General features: G+C 36.6%; 1 long non-coding RNA gene and 1 pseudogene across 2 annotated transcripts in view; both read right to left on the reverse strand.

Annotated features, from left to right (window-relative positions):
• LOC137636119 (uncharacterized) overlaps window positions 1–2,990 on the reverse strand; it is a 36,850-nt gene extending 33,860 nt beyond the window's left edge. For both annotated transcript variants that reach the window (XR_011042945.1, XR_011042944.1), the window contains exon 1: window positions 2,948–2,990. This is a non-coding gene — a long non-coding RNA (uncharacterized lncRNA). The remainder of the gene's footprint in view (window positions 1–2,947) is intronic.
• A 10,048-nt stretch (window positions 2,991–13,038) lies between these two features.
• Window positions 13,039–16,434, reverse strand: part of LOC137636124 (WD repeat-containing protein 55 homolog) — a 40,578-nt pseudogene continuing 37,182 nt past the window's right edge.

Here is a 16,434-nt window from a genome sequence, read left to right on the forward strand (position 1 = left end):
CTTAACTTTGATAGTAATGAAAGGATTTATGCCTGCTGTTGTTGCTTTATAAAAAGCATTACTGTATGAGAAAACAGTAGCAATAGAGCACATTTTGCTATGAAGAAAAAGGCTTGGATTGTTATGAATTTCTTTCAATTCTTCAATTTGAAATATGTAGAGCAGCCACCATACAAAACTTTACACTGGGTATCATAAAACCATGCAATATTATTGACGAGGTTTCAATTTCATACCATAGGCCTGTAGTTGAATGATACTGCCACAGCACATTAAACATGTAAAAATTTTCAGGTGCGAATGCCAGTAGCCAGACACTTACCTTACCTGGCTAATAGAATTGACTGTCATATTCCCAGTAGGCTACACAATACTGCAAAAGGTCTGGCTACTATTCCCCACATCTACCTTTAGATATAACCTTCATCCTCGATCTAACACATCTTCAATTCTATACTTTTATAAGTTACTAAAACAATCTTTACATATGAACAACTGAAATCTCATGGTAAACTTCTAACCCAACCTAGGGGAGCAACACCACTTGCCTAACCTGACTAGGATGGGTGCCCCATTCTTACACATTGTTCATTAAACTCTGCACAGTGAAGTTAGACCAATGTTCTTAGTTCTATGATAATCTTTGATAGCGTCTCCTTTCATATATAGATTGGCTGGTGACAATTACAGCATAGTTTATTGCTACGTAAACAGATAACAGGTGGTAACAACTCCCTAAGTAACTCTTTCTTACCTACACTACACATAATAAGCATAAATGGTCAGTTATATTAAGACAAAATTTAAAATAGGTAACAAAATATTCAAACATAGCCCACCACGTACATTAGTAACCGTGACTAATACACTTATGTGCGATGTGAAATTCGGGATATAGGACCTGGCATTGGGGCCAAGGGAAGTTATTTGGTGGTAACATCTCACATCAGTTTATCCAAGCACCTTTTTTAGATAGTTTGTGGTGTATGTATGATGGCCACAAGCCACTTAACTCCCTTATTTTCAACCCTATCACAAACTCGTATCTAATAAAAACTGTTCAGAATGTTTTAAATACCGTAAGTAAGTACTTACCAGATAGATAGAACTTAAAACGACCCAATCAGACCACACTTGACGGGAAATTGCCAAAGGGTTTTTTCTTACAGGTAGTAGGTTGGCCAGGGCACCAGCCACCCGTTAAGATACTACCGCTAGAGAGTTATGGGGTCCTTTGACTGGCCAGACAGTACTACATTGGATCCTTCTCTCTGGTTACGGTTCATTTTCCCTTTTGTCTACACACACACACACCGAATAGTCTGGCCTATTCTTTAGACATTCTCCTCTGTCCTCATACACCTGACAACACTGAGATTACCAAACAATTCTTCTTCACTCAAGGGGTTAACTACTGCACTGTAATTGGTCAGTGGCTACTTTCCTCTTGGTAAGGGTAGAAGGGACTCTTTAGCTACGGTAAGCAGCTCTACTAGGAGAAGGACACTCCGAAATCAAACCATTGTTCTCTAGTCTTGGGTAGTGACATAACCTCTGTACCATGGTCTTCCACTGACTTGGCTTAGAGTTCTCTTGCTTGAGGGTACACTCGGGCACAATATTCTCTCTTGTTTCTCCTCCTCCTTGTTTTGTTAAAGTTTTTATAGTTTATATAGGAAATATTTATTTCAAGATTGTTGCTGTTCTTAAAACAATTAATTTTTTCCTTGTTCCCTTTACTCACTGGGCTGTTTTCCCTGTTGGAGCCCCTGGGCTTATAGCATCCTGCTTTTCCAACTAAGGTTGCAGCTTAGCAAATAATAATAATAATAATAATAATAATAATAATAATAATCATAATAATTAGAATTCAGTATTTCAAAAATTTGAACAGGGTACTGAGAGCATCAAGCATGAGTCGGAGATGTCCGTTCTTAGCCCTTAAGACGCAAGGATGGCAACGCATCACTCCAAGAGCGACGAAGTTCGGCCTGATACTTGTGAATGATTTTCTAAACCAATCAATCTAAAACTATCGAGTGTTACGGACTTTACCCAGCAAAAGGAATTTGCATAAGACAAGGCTTGTAGGTTAGGTTGGGAAGTTTAAATCAGGTGGTGATCTTGTGTAGAGTTTTTACACAACAAGGAGCAGTTTTTATAGCATAGCGGTCATGCCTTAAGCGGGATTTACACAGTCGAACGGTTTGTCGAACCCCATTGTTGCACCTGCCTGATAAAAACGGTTCAAAGAGGTGGTCAAAGCCATAAATGCATAAGGTTTGTGGACAATAAAACCCTGCCCACAAAAATCAGGGGAGAACAGGCTTTCTTTGAACACCCAAATACGCCATTCACATGTTCGAACATCACTCCAAACAAATGTCGATGAACGACTGGAAAACGTGAAGAAAATTCTCCCATTTTCTATGCATGCGGGAGGAAATGGCCGCTGATATACAAAGGCTCCTAAATCTTTACCCATGGACTGTTTAAGGTACTTCAAGGTATCAGGAGTTGGAATACATTAAACTGGAGGAATTTAGGTTAATAGAGGTGTTAGGTTAGGTAGGCAACCCTCCTTGTGCATAATGATTCCTTTAAGAGGTCCATGGTTCAGCCTACTAGCAGCTATTGATGATGCACATTCAATATCACTTATTGCATAGGATCTATGGGCTATCTCAGTTAAGGAATGACGTAAAATGTCTATAATAAATGTCTAAATCTCTAAAAATCTTACGTAATGAGGTAAATGTTATTTATCTCCCAAAGGCTTCCACGCGCCCAGTCTAGCCTTAGAAATGAAGCGATTATTAGCCTAATGGCTTCATTGGTTATAACATCCCTTACAATTCCTATTTACAATATATCCTACGTTATTATGCATGTCATTTTATCAATAAAAACGACAGGTTAACCATAAAATAAGTTAAATAACGCTTACCGAGTTACCGTCACTTTTTTCACTTTTCATATTCAAAACGTGACTTTGTTTACATTATTAAAGAAGCTTTGCGCTTGTGCGGTTCTTCTTCTTCTTGAGTGGCCGCAAACTTATTTTGCGGAGTGAGCAGTTATTCTTTACTTTTTATATATTTCTTCCTTAGATAAGATATTTCACATTGTTTTCTTATTTCCCTCTTCATGTGGCAGTTAAAATTCTTTTATCTTTCTTTTAAAATGATAAAGTTAAGGTTTATGAATGGTAATGTTAGAAGAGATACGTGAGCTTAACACTTTTAGGAAGAAGTCATAGTAATAAAAACAAAGTTGCTTATGATAAAACTAAAATAAAATTATAGAAATGGGAAAGAAAATTATAGAAATGGGAAAGAAAATGATAGAAATGGGAAAGAAAATGATAGAAATGGGAAAGAAAATTATACAAATGGGAAAGAAAATTATAGAAATGGGAAAAAAAATTATAGAAATGGGAAAGAAAATTATAGAAATGGGAAAGAAAATGATATAAATGGGAAAAAAATTATAGAAATGGGAAAGAAAATTATACAAATGGGAAAGAAAATTATACAAATGGGAAAGAAAATGATATGCTTTGTGGGTTGTGTAGTGAAGCATATGATACGACAGAGCATTTATTTCTCTGTAAAGAACTAAGAAAATTTAGATGCAATAGCACAGAATTCAGAAAATTTAGAAGCAGTAGCATAGAATTAAAGAATTTAGCATTAAAAACAGATATATAGCCTAATATCTTATTATCATTAACATTATTACTTGCCAAGCTACAACCCTATTTGAAAAAGCAGAATGCTATAAGCCCAAGGGCTCCAATAGGGAAAATATCCCAGTGAGGAGAGGAAATAAGGAAACTACACGAAAAATAATTGAAAATTAAAATGAAATAGTTTAAGAACAGTAACAGCATGAGAATGAATATTTCATATATAAACCAGAAAAAAAACTAAAACTTTAAAAAAAAACTAGAGGAAGAGAAATAAGATGAAATAGAGTGACTGAGTGTACCCTCAAGCAAGAGAACTCTACTCCAAAAGTAAGACAGTGAAAGACCATGGTACAGAGGCTAAGGTACTGTCCAATTCAAAGAACAATGGTTTGATTTTATGGAATGTCCTTCTCCTAGAAGAGCTGCTATGAGAATACACAAGTTGTGCTCTCTGTACAACTTGTGACAGTGAACTTTCTGCAGAGTAAAGCTCTTTGCACCTACACATCTAATACTCTGGTCAAAGTCATGGTTCCTGATTCCTAATTGCTCACTTTGCAAAATAAGTTTGACAGGAGCAAAGCCTCTAAACTTATATTCAGTAATCCAATCGAGATATTTTCCTGTAAAGTAAGCAAATCTTAGTAAAGATCTTTAGTTTTAATCTTATCCTAATGTACCTTGAAATCAGCTGGGATATATTTTGTCAGTTTTAGCCATAATTATGGTACTTTAAGTTCTTCTTTCAGATTCATGGCCCAGATTATTTAGGTTTATATTGTATCCTGTTCCTTTAACTTTACTCAATTTTGGATGCAAATAAATGTTCTGCAATATTTATTTTGTCTTTGCATAGGTCACAAACATCATCTATGTATTTTTCCCATGATTTATCTTAATTTGGGCATTTTAACTTTGTTTTCCCAATTCTTTATTATCAGGATTGCCTTATCCATATCGATTTCTCTACTATATGGATGAGGGCCATTCCTTTGTATGAATCTCAGTTTTTTAAATTATGCATTTTCCAAAATCAAAGCCACGTCCCAAAGCATTTTAATTCTCGTTTACTCTAAGAACAAGGAATTTCCAAACACCTGCTATAGATGTTGCCCTGTATATTAGACAGGCCCTTGAAATTAGAAGTAAAAGTATGTAAGCTGTGCAGCTTGTGTATAGATGTTGCCCTGTATATTAGACAGGCCCTTGAAATTAGAAGTAAAAGTATGTAAGCTGTGCAGCTTGTGTATAGATGTTGCCCTGTATATTAGACAGGCCCTTGAAATTAGAAGTAAAAGTATGTAAGCTGTGCAGCTTGTGTATAGATGTTGCCCTGTATATTAGACAGGCCCTTGAAATTAGAAGTAAAAGTATGTAAGCTGTGCAGCTTGTGTATAGATGTTGCCCTGTATATTAGACAGACTCTAGAAATTAGAAGTAAAAGTATGTAAGCTGTGCAGCTTGTGTATAGATGTTGCCCTGTATATTAGACAGGCCCTTGAAATTAGAAGTAAAAGTATGTAAGCTGTGCAGCTTGTGTATAGATGTTGCCCTGTATATTAGACAGGCCCTTGAAATTAGAAGTAAAAGTATGTAAGCTGTGCAGCTTGTGTATAGATGTTGCCCTGTATATTAGACAGGCCCTTGAAATTAGAAGTAAAAGTATGTAAGCTGTGCAGCCTGTGTAGGAGTTTATCTCAATTTTATAACTTGATTGAGTAAAATATCAAAACCAAATCAAGCCAAGTATTGTGTACCTTAATAAAGTATCACCTATGAATACAAATGTGTTATACTTTAAAGGATACGACACATTAACCGATATGAAATCGAAATCCAAAGTAATTTACAATAGTTTATGATTACATGATAAAGAAAACGGAGAATATGGAGGGAGAGAAAACTTTTCATTGGGGGACTAAATTATATTTGCTACATATTGCCGGAGTTTCTCCATTACATTATATGGGTCTCCTAACTACTTTTAGACGTCAATGACTGCGAAAATATTATGATTTTTAGATTTTTTATCGTTAAAAAATAATTTGAACAACACCAAGTACTCAAACCAAAGCAGTCACAGTAGACTTTACCTTACCTAACCTAGGTGACAGGTCGGTAATATTGTAGTGTATTACATGGCAATGTAACCTTGGAAAAGCACGATGCTATAAGCCAAAGGGCTCCAATAGGGAAAAATAGCCCAGTGAAGAAAGGAAACAAGGAAATTAATACATTACAAGAGAAGAATATAATCAAAATAAACTATCTTGAGAACAGTAACAGCATTAAATCAATCTTTCATATATAAAAACAAAAATAAAAGGAAGATAAATATGATAGAAAGGCGTGCCCCAGTGTACCCTGGAGTAAGAGAACTCTAATCCCAGACGGTGGAAGGTCATGGTACAGAGGCTATGGCAATATCCAAAGACAAGAGAACACTGGTTTGATTTTGGAAATTTGTTGTGTCCTTCTCTTAGAAGAACTACTTACCACAGCTAAAGAATATCTTCTGGCCTCCATCTGGAACTATCTCTATAGTCCATTTCTTTTAGCGATGCAGATTTGCAACGACTCGCAGCGGTGCCCTTTTAGCTCGGACAAGTGTCCTGATCGCTGATTGGTTGGACAAGATAATTCTAACCAATCAGCGACCAGGAAACTTTTCCGAGCTAAAAGGACACCGCTGCAAGTCGGTGCAAATCTGCATCGCTAAAAGAAATGGACTACAGTTCTATGTATAAATTTCCAGCTATTACATTCCCATTTACAACCTCCATTAAGCTGTGCAGGAACTTTCTTCTTTGCAGGATTCTTGCTCTTTTCCTATCTCTCCATTAAGGCACAAAAGTTTCATCTTTTCTCTTTTAATATGTCCTAGAAATTCCATTTGCCTCTGTATAACTTTTATAATTGACCTTTTCTTGAGTCACTCTCCTCAATACCTACTCATCTTCCACTTTCTCAGTTCATCTGACCTTCGACAATCTTGTGTAAATCACAACTCAGCTGTATTTATTTAATTATTTAAAGTTCTTGTTTAATGTCCACATCTCCCACCTATAAGTGTGGACCATACCTAGCTTATTAGTGCTCTAACTCTTGTCTGAATGCCTCTCCTGTTGTTTGTCAATAAGGTCTTCATACTGTTAAGAGCAACTTTTGCTATTAAGTATTCTTTTCTTTATTATTATTATTACATCTTGCATTGTGTTATTATTTACTGTACATAAATATAAAAAGATATGTTTGGTTTATTGTTCCTGGGTCCATGATGATGATACAATTTGGAGGTTCCAGGTTTTTTAATTCTACAACCACCAGTTTTTTTTTTTTTTTTTTTTTAGTCGCAAGCTTTCACAGTCGCGTTTTACAGTAGACCAAATGATTAAAAAAAATCACAAAAAAGTTTGGAGCTAAAGAGGAAAGAGGAAGAACTATTTGAAATAAAAAGATGGGGATGGTGAGAAGGATTGCTGAAATATCACTACTAGAAATGAGGGATATTCAAGATCTAAGCAGAATGTAAAGTAGAACTTCAGAAGTTCAAACTTGCAGAAAATGTTATGTTGAACAGGTTGTCATAAGTCTTTTTATAGTTTTTACATGAAATATCTTTTAATGTTGTTACTGTTCTTAAAACATATGTTAATTGTTCATTACTTCTCATACAGTTTACTTATTTCCTTTCCTCACTGGGCTATTTTTCCCCGTTGGAACCCTTGGGCAAGCACTGCTTTACCAACTAGGGTTGTAGCTTAGCTAGTAATAATAATCATTATTTCCTCCTACGGTTATTGATGCAAAGAGACTCAAGAATAAAAATGATGATGATAATGTAATGTAGAATGGAATGGAAGCCTGTCTGAGTTATGGAAATGATCAAAAGTACTAAGAACATGCCAGTGTTGGGGAGGAGGAGTGTGGGGCGTCAGCAGATCAGATGGATGAATATGGTGAGGTAGGATTAGGGAGATACAAGGAACAAAAGTATTTAGATGGAAAAAGTCGACACAAGCACCCTCACAAGGGCAGCCGTGACAGTAACTTACTGTATTTACATAACTCTTTAGAGCAATTAGCCTTTAGATATCATATTAGAAATATAAAATCATTATGTAACAAATTTTAAAAAAGATTTTAAGCATTATCTAGGAGGTACTGTACCATAGATTTAACTATGAAATTTGGGCTACATACATAGCCTGCCCCAGGGGTCTGGGAGGGCCTTCAGTGCCCAAGTTAAACTGAAATAAAACTCAGCAGGTGAACTATGAAGGAAAAGTTAAGAAGTTGAATAGCAATGCAAATATAAGAAAGTGGAACCCAGAGGTCAAAACATGGATCCATTTAGAAGACAAAGGGATGCTGCATTCACTCGTTTCCGATTACCTGGAGGTTATCTCTAGGCTGCGGCTGTTAGACTATAAGTTATAGCCCACAAGAGTAGTTTGGTTCTTGTCTGATGTGTGGTCATAGCTTTGCAGGAGGTACTCAGCCCAAGAGTACATTATTATTTGGCAGTCTATTTAGGAAGTCCTTGGCAAGCTAATGCCAGTTAAAAAAAAAAAAAAAGTGTACTTGACCCCAGGTACTATTTGTCTTTTCTTAAATTGCCTTTTTATATACTACATGCCCTAAGCAGCAACCCCTATACACTGTAGGAGGTATACTAACCGCAATAGTCCCTTACAACACCTTCAACAATGATGCATTTTCCCTTGATGGCAGTAGACTCTGATGAAGATATTGCATCACTAAATTCTTATAACAAGGAACTTACCTTAAATGTCTCCTTCTTATTATGATCAAGAACCAAAATAACCTAAGTAAAAAATTCTTTAAACCTTACAATAAACCAAGAATATGGACAACCCCTGCTTTTCCCTTGGACTATGATTCGTAGTATTGGCCATATTACCGAGCAATTTTAGAAGAATTACAGGTAAAGTTCTTTTTTTAGATTGTTGTACCTTACACAATACACTGGCTCTTGCATTCTTCTTCTTCTTTGTCTACATCTTTTCCCTCTTCGATGTGGGGTCGATGTTTCTGGTCAGCTTTCTCCATCTACCTCTGTCCCACACCTCATCACCGGTTAATCCCTTTGATCAAAGGTCATCCTTGATTCAGTTCACCCACCTTCGCTTTGGTCTCCCTCTCCTTCTCGTTCCCTTGCATTAGCAGCCCTAAATCTGATTCAAAGGGAAGGGACAAACTTGGCAGCCAGGTTTCACATTTATCTCCAAATACCTCTTATTTGGAAACTTCAATTTTGGTAACGTAAAAGACGAACCAAGCTTATATATCTTTCTACTCCAAAAACCATAATTTCTATATCTTGGTAGAATCCTTTGTATCATTTCTGAGAACACATGTTTTTCTGCATCACGGAGTTACAGGAGTGGCGTTTCTTTAGTTTTTGGCACAGATGACAAGACCTTCCAAGTAGAATTGAACTGGATGGTTGAAGAACAAAATTACTGCAGGTCATGAATGGGTATCGATGACGGAATGGAGCTGTCGGAAATATTCATTCCATGCAAATAGTCAATTGTCTAAATTTACATCAATAATAACAGTTCCGTAAGAGGAATTCAGGTTCAAGACAAAGCTGCTAAGTTTTATCTATAATGATAGCAGTACTTGTCTATATTTACATCAACAGTCACAGTCTGCTAAGAAAAATTCAGGTCCAAGAGATAAAGCTGCAAAGACTTACCTACAATGATAGCAGTCGTGTACCTCTGTACCGGGTCACTGGTAGGAGTGAAAATATAATAATCTAGCCCCGTATAAGATGAATTATTGCATACCATGGTCTGCTGTAAGCGCAGGAGGGTCATTAAATTTTGTCATCGATTCAAAAGGGACAACTTAATAAGTAGGCACAGAATTAGAGGATTTTGATCACGAAGATTACCTTGAGCTGTTCAGCTTTAGCTGAGAAATATCCGACTTGAATGCAAAACATTAATTAGATTTCTTACCAGATATACTTTTCCCAAAAGAGGAAATAATTTATCATTACCATCATCATTAGCGTGCGTGCTAGAAATAGGAATGAATGGCGAGCGATTGTGACGCAGTTCCGGTAGGCCCTGCTGCTGCCCCCGATGCCTTAGATGACCACGGAGGTAGCAGCAGTAGGGGATTCAGCATTATGAAGCTTCATCTGTGGTGGATAATGTGGGAGGGTGGGCTGTGGCACCCTAGCAGTACCAGCTGAACTCGGTTGAGTCCCTTGTTAGGCTGGGAGGAACGTAGAGAATAGGGGTTCCCTTTTTGTTTTTGTTTCTTTGTTGATGTCGGCTACCCTCCTAAATTGGGGGAAGTTCCTTGGTATATGTATGTATGTATGTATGTATCATCATTAGCCAAGCTACAACCCTAGTTGGAACAGCAGGATGATATAAGCCCAAGGGTACCAACAATGTAAAATAGCCAAGTGAGGAAAGAAAATAAGGAAATAAACTATACGAGAAATAATTAATAGAGAATTTAAATCATCTTAAGATCAGTAGGATCTGTCATATATTAACTATGAAAAGAGATAAAATCATTCGCTGCAAGTGTGAACTTTTGAAGTTCCACCAATTCAAATGCCTGAATAGGAAGATCATTTCACAATCTGGTCACAGCTGGAATAAAACTCCTAGATTATTGTGTATTGTTGAATCTTATGATGGAGGCACGACTGTTAGAATTAACTGCATACCCACCCACTACTACATACAGGAAGGTATTATTGGGTCCTTTGACTGGCCAAACAGTACTACATTGGATACCTCTCTCTCTCTCGTTACAGCTCATTTGGTCTTTGCCTACACATACACCGAATAGCCTATTCTTTCTATATTCTCCTCCGACATCATACACCTGACAACACTAAGATTACCAAACAATTCTTCTTTGCTCCAGGAGTTAACTTCTGTATTGTAGTTATTCAGTGATTACTTTACTCTTGATAAGGGTAGAAGAGACTCTTTTGCTATGGTAAGCAGCTCCTCTAGGACACTCCAAAATCAAACCATAGTTCTCTGGTCTTGGACAGTGCCATGGGTTCTGTACCATGGTCTTTCACTGTCTTGGGGTAGTGTTCTCTTGCTTGAGGGTACACTAGGGCACACTATTCTATCTTATTTCTCTTCCTCTTGTTTTTTAAAGCTTTTAGTCTATATACAAACTATTTATTCTAATGCTGTTACTGATCTTAAACTATTTTATTTAATTGATTACTTTAATTATAGCTTCTTTATTTTCTTTCCTCACTGGGCTATTTTCCCTGTTGGAGCCCTTGGGCTTATAGCACTGCTTTTCCAACTAGGGTTGTAGCTTAGCAAGTAATAATATGATTCCTTTGAATGGGAAGGAATCTCCTTGTGATGTGGAAAACTATGATAAGGGATCTTCTACCCTTACATTATGAGCAGCATTTTGAGTCAAATTTGATTAAAACAAATTCTTCAGGTTTTTACACCTGAAGTTTCCGTCATGGCCTTAAGTGGCCCACAAGATGAAGAGATTTTCCAAATTGAGTTACTATAATTTGTTATAATTGAAGAAAATGTAACTAAGCTGTTAAGATGAACCCAAATAATGTATTTTTGGTAAACCAGTATGACTAGTAATATAAGTTAACCCTTTTACCCTCAAAGGACGTACTGGTATGTTTCACAAAACCCATCCCTTTACCCCCATGGACGTACCGGTACGTCCTCGCAAAAAAATGCTATAAATTTTTTTTTGTTTTCATATTTTTGATAATTTTTTGAGAAAATTCAGACATTTTCCAAGAGAATGAGACCAACCTGACCTCTCTATGACCAGAATATTGGCTGTTAGAGCAATTTAAAAAATATATACTGCAAAATGTGCTGGGAAAAAAATAACCCCCTCGGGGTTAAGGGTTGGAAATTTCCAAATACTCCGGGGGTAAAAGGGTTAAAAGCTTCAGTCTTGCCAAAAAGTACATAACCAATATTTTATGTCCCTCGAGACCAGAACTAAGTGCATAATTGGTCCTCGAAAAGGTTAGAGTTTGACACCTCTAGTTGAGCACTATCGATTATTATTATCAATATTACTAAGCTACAACCCTAGCAGTACCAGCTGAACTCGGCTGAGTCCCTGGTTAGGCTGGAGGAACGTAGAGAGTAGAGGTCCCCTTTTTGTTTTGTTTCTTTGTTGATGTTGGCTACCCCCCAAAATTGGGAGAAGTGCTATGGTATATGTATGTATGTACAACCTTGGTTGGAAAAGCAGGATGCTATAAGCACAAGGGCTCTAAGAGGAAAAAAATAGCCCAGTGAGGAAAGGAAATACATAAACTACAGAAGTAGTAATGAACAATTTGGAACTTTCCAACCCTTAACCCCCGGCCTTTTTTTTTTAAGCACATTTTGCAATATATATATTTTTAAATTGCTCTAACAGCCTTAATTTTCATCATAAAGAGGTCAGGTTGGTCTCATTCTTTTGGAAAATGCCTGAAGTTTCTCAAAGTTATCAAAAAGATGCAAAATAAAAATGTGAATAGCAGTTTTTCGCAAAGACGTACCAGTACGTCCATGGGGGTAAAGAGATGAGTTTTGTGAAACGTACCAGTATGTCCATTGGGGGTAAAAGGGTTAAAATAAAATACTTCAAGAAAAGTTACCACATTAAAACAGATCTTTCTTATATAAACTAAAAAGAGACATGTCAACCTGTTCAACATGACATTCACTGCAAGTTTGAACTTTTAAAAGTTCCATCAGTTCAACTACCTGATTAGGAAGATCCTTCCACAACTTACAGTCTGTGTTTGGTATCTTTAAAATTTATCCAGTTCAAACCCCCTACTCACAAATTATTGAAGTTGAGCAATGCTCATTTTTACAATGACAATAAAACTTACCAATAGGACATTGACCAATCGGATCATGGTCTGTTAAACAGACAAGCACAAGTAATGTAAACATCAAAGTACTCAATTTGGAAGAAATTTTAAGCTTAACTTTATGCCGATACATAAGATTTCATTATCCCGAACACGAAGACTGAAATACTGTATATACATGTAAAATGCAGACAAAATATTTCCATTTACTCCACCCGCAATTTTATAAACCTTACAACCAAGTGATTTGCTTTGGCTGAAATCAACAGGAGAGTCCATACCAAACCTAATATTGCTTGGAGAACGTACGGAGGGATCTTGATTATGATGGATCCACAATAACTTGAAAAAAAAAAAAGGAATCACATCCTCTGCAAAGAACACATTTCAAGAGTTAACTTTCCAAAGATAAACTCAAGAATAAAGAAAAGTTTGAATGCAACCTTAAGAAAGACCTTTAGAACTCAAGATACTTATTGTATATTTTATCATTTTTCTCAAGTGATTATTAATTACAGTATATTGATTTATAATTTTGTAAAAAAATTAAGTTCACATCTGTATTTTGGTAATGGAATAATTACGAAAAGAATGTAAATCAATAAAAAGTAGTATTTTTATGATAAGAAAAAAAGTTACAACAGATGCTCCAACTTTGATTGGTAGGTTTCATAAATAGATGGCTGGTCCTACTTTATGAAATCCGCTGAAATTTCCCCATAAACGATCAGCAACTGAACATCAAATGCTATGGAAAATATATTGCAGTTGAGACGTAATGATCGCCCAAGTAGTTTACTGATGACGGTTCTCGTCCTAAGTGATGTTCGGTATAAGAATAAAATGGCAAACCAATGTTCCAAATTGGATGTTAAGTAGATGTTACCTGTTGTACATCCTTCAACTTTCCACAAAGGATAGTGTTCAGTAGATGTTACCTGTTGTGCATCCTTCACCTCTCCATAAAGGATAGTGTTCAGTAGATGTTACCTGTCGTACATCCTTCACCTCTCCATAAAGGATAGTGTTCAGTAGATGTTACCTGTCGTACATCCTTCACCTCTCCATAAAGGATAGTGTTCAGTAGATGTTACCTGTCGTACATCCTTCACCTCTCCATAAAGGATAGTGTTCAGTAGAAGCTGTTACCTGTTGTACCTCCTTCAACTCACCCTGAAGGATAGTGTTCAGTAGATGTTACCTGTCGTACATCCTTCACCTCTCAATAAAGGATAGTGTTCAATAAAGACATTCTACATTTTCTGATGAAATTTAAGATAGATGCCCTCACACATATGTCTAACTGTGCTGAACCTGTTAGATATCAGTTGATTACACCGAAAAAATATATAGAAATCCAGCATGTCCAGTACTTCCAGTGTTTTGAATAGACTACATAATTAAGGTATGTGCAATTGGAGATGCTATCTCTGCTTAACCCTTTTACCCCCAGGCTATTTGGAAATTTCCAACCCTTAACCCCCAAGGAGTTATTTTTTTCCCCGCACATTTTGCAGTATATTTTCTTTAAATTGTTCTAACAGCCTTAATTTTTGTCATAGAGAGGTCATGTTGGTCTCATTCTCTTGGAAAATGCCTGAATTTTCTTAAAAAATTATCAAAAATATGAAAACAAAAATTTAAATAGTAGTTTTTTGCAAGGACGTACCGGTACGTCCATGGGGGTAAAGGGATGGCTTTTGTGAAACGTACCAGTACGTCCTTTGGGGGTAAAAGGGTTAACTACTGAGTGTACATTGACTTTGGAGTTTCCTAGTCCTCTAGAGATTAAGAAATTGAACACAAATAATGAATTTAATGGCTTTCAAAACTCTAAATTCTTTATTCTTTTAACAGAAGATATATTTTGTAAATTACCTTTAGACTGTACCTATATGTCGTTAGTTTAATATAAAGGCCCGGAAATATTAATCTGTAGTGTGGCTTGGCCCCGCAACTGGGCCCCATTCATCATCGGATTCCATCTTTTGGGGATATCCGAAAAAGAAATCGCAGTGGTTCCGCCGTTTTGAGGATTCAAGGTTGAATCCCTTGTCGTGCTTCTTGTGGCCCTGAAAAAAACAATGGCATGAAATGCTTACAAATTCAACTCTACATGTAACTGTTAACCCTTTTACCCCAAAAAGGACGTACTGGTACGTTTCACAAAACTCATCCCTTTACCCCCATGGACGTACCGGTACGTCCTTGCAAAAAAATGCTATAAAAATTTTTTTTGAATATTTTTGATAATTTTTTGAAAAAAATCAGGCATTTTCCAAGAGAATGAGACCAACCTGACCTCTCTATGACAAAAATTAAGGCTGTTAGAACAATTAAAAAAAAATATACTGCAAAATGTGCTGGGGGAAAAATAACCCCTTGGGGGTTAAGGGTTGGAAATTTCCAAAGAGCCTGGGGGTAAAAGGGTTAATGATTCCCTAACGTCAAGTTTCGAACGTAGTGCTGTGAAATATAAAATTACCAAAACAACAATACTATTTATAGCATGGAAGGAATTATCAAAATTTTGAAACAAGTCTTAATAAAATATTAACTCATGGCTGCCAATCCAAAAAGCACTGTATTACAAACCCACCATAATTCTATAAATCAAGCTCTTTATATTCACAAATGTTAAACTATTAAAACTTCAAAAGTTCAAAGTTGGAGCAAATGTTTCTATGCTGACCAGGCTGACATGAGTCTTTTTATAGTTTATATATGACATATCTATTATGACGTTGTTACAGTTTTTAGAATGATTTACTGTTAATTTGTTCTCACCATCTATTTATTTCCTTATTTCCTTTCCTCACTGGGCTATTTCTCCATTGGAGCCCTTGGGCTTATAGCCTCTTGCTTTTCCAACTAAGGTTGTAGCTTGGCTAGTAATAATAATAATCATGTAAAAAAGCATCCAGGATTGCAAGTATACTCGAATCCTAAATCATAATCCTCCAATAAATTTTACATGACATATTGTATATTGTACAGTACTAGAGAATATATATATATATATATATATATATATATATATATATATATATATATATATATATATATATATATATATATATATATATATATATATATATATATATATATATATATATATATATATTTTACCATGGAAAAATTCTGGTGGATATGAATGTGTTGAGGTGGTTTGGCCATGTTGAGAGAATGGAAAATGGCTGTCTGCTAAAGAAGGTGATGAATGCAAGAGTTGATGGGAGAAGTACAAGAGGAAGGCCAAGGTTTGGGTGGATGGATGGTGTGAAGAAAGCTCTGGGTGATAGGAGGATAGATGTGAGAGAGGCAAGAGAGCGTGCTAGAAATAGGAATGAATGGCGAGCGATTGTGACGCAGTTCCGGTATGCCCTGCTGCTTCCTCCGGTGCCTTTGATGACCGCGGAGGTAGCAGCAGTAGGGGATTCGGCATTATGAAGCTTCATCTGTGGTGGATAATGTGGGAGGTTGGGCTGTGGCACCCTAGCAGTACCAGCTGAACTCGGCTGAGTCCCTGGTTAGGCTGGAGGAACGTAGAGAGTAGAGGTCCCCTTTTTGTTTTGTTTCATTGTTGATGTCGGCTACCCCCCAAAATTGGGGGAAGTGTCTTTGGTATATGTATGTATGTACCAAAAGACATGACAACAAAGGTACACCAGCACTTAGGATATGGAAGCACCTACATTCAAAGTAAAAGTTACTTTGAACCACAAGGTTTAAAGGTCACTCATGGATAGCAGAGGCAAGGGACAGTGACAATTCCCTAGAGACGGACCGTATGTAATATGATCAGCGCCCAAGCCTCCTCTCCACCCAAGCTCAGACCAGGGAGGGCCAGGCAGTGGCT

Source organism: Palaemon carinicauda, unplaced genomic scaffold, assembly GCF_036898095.1.
Source record: "Palaemon carinicauda isolate YSFRI2023 unplaced genomic scaffold, ASM3689809v2 scaffold234, whole genome shotgun sequence".
NCBI lineage: Eukaryota > Metazoa > Arthropoda > Malacostraca > Decapoda > Palaemonidae > Palaemon > Palaemon carinicauda.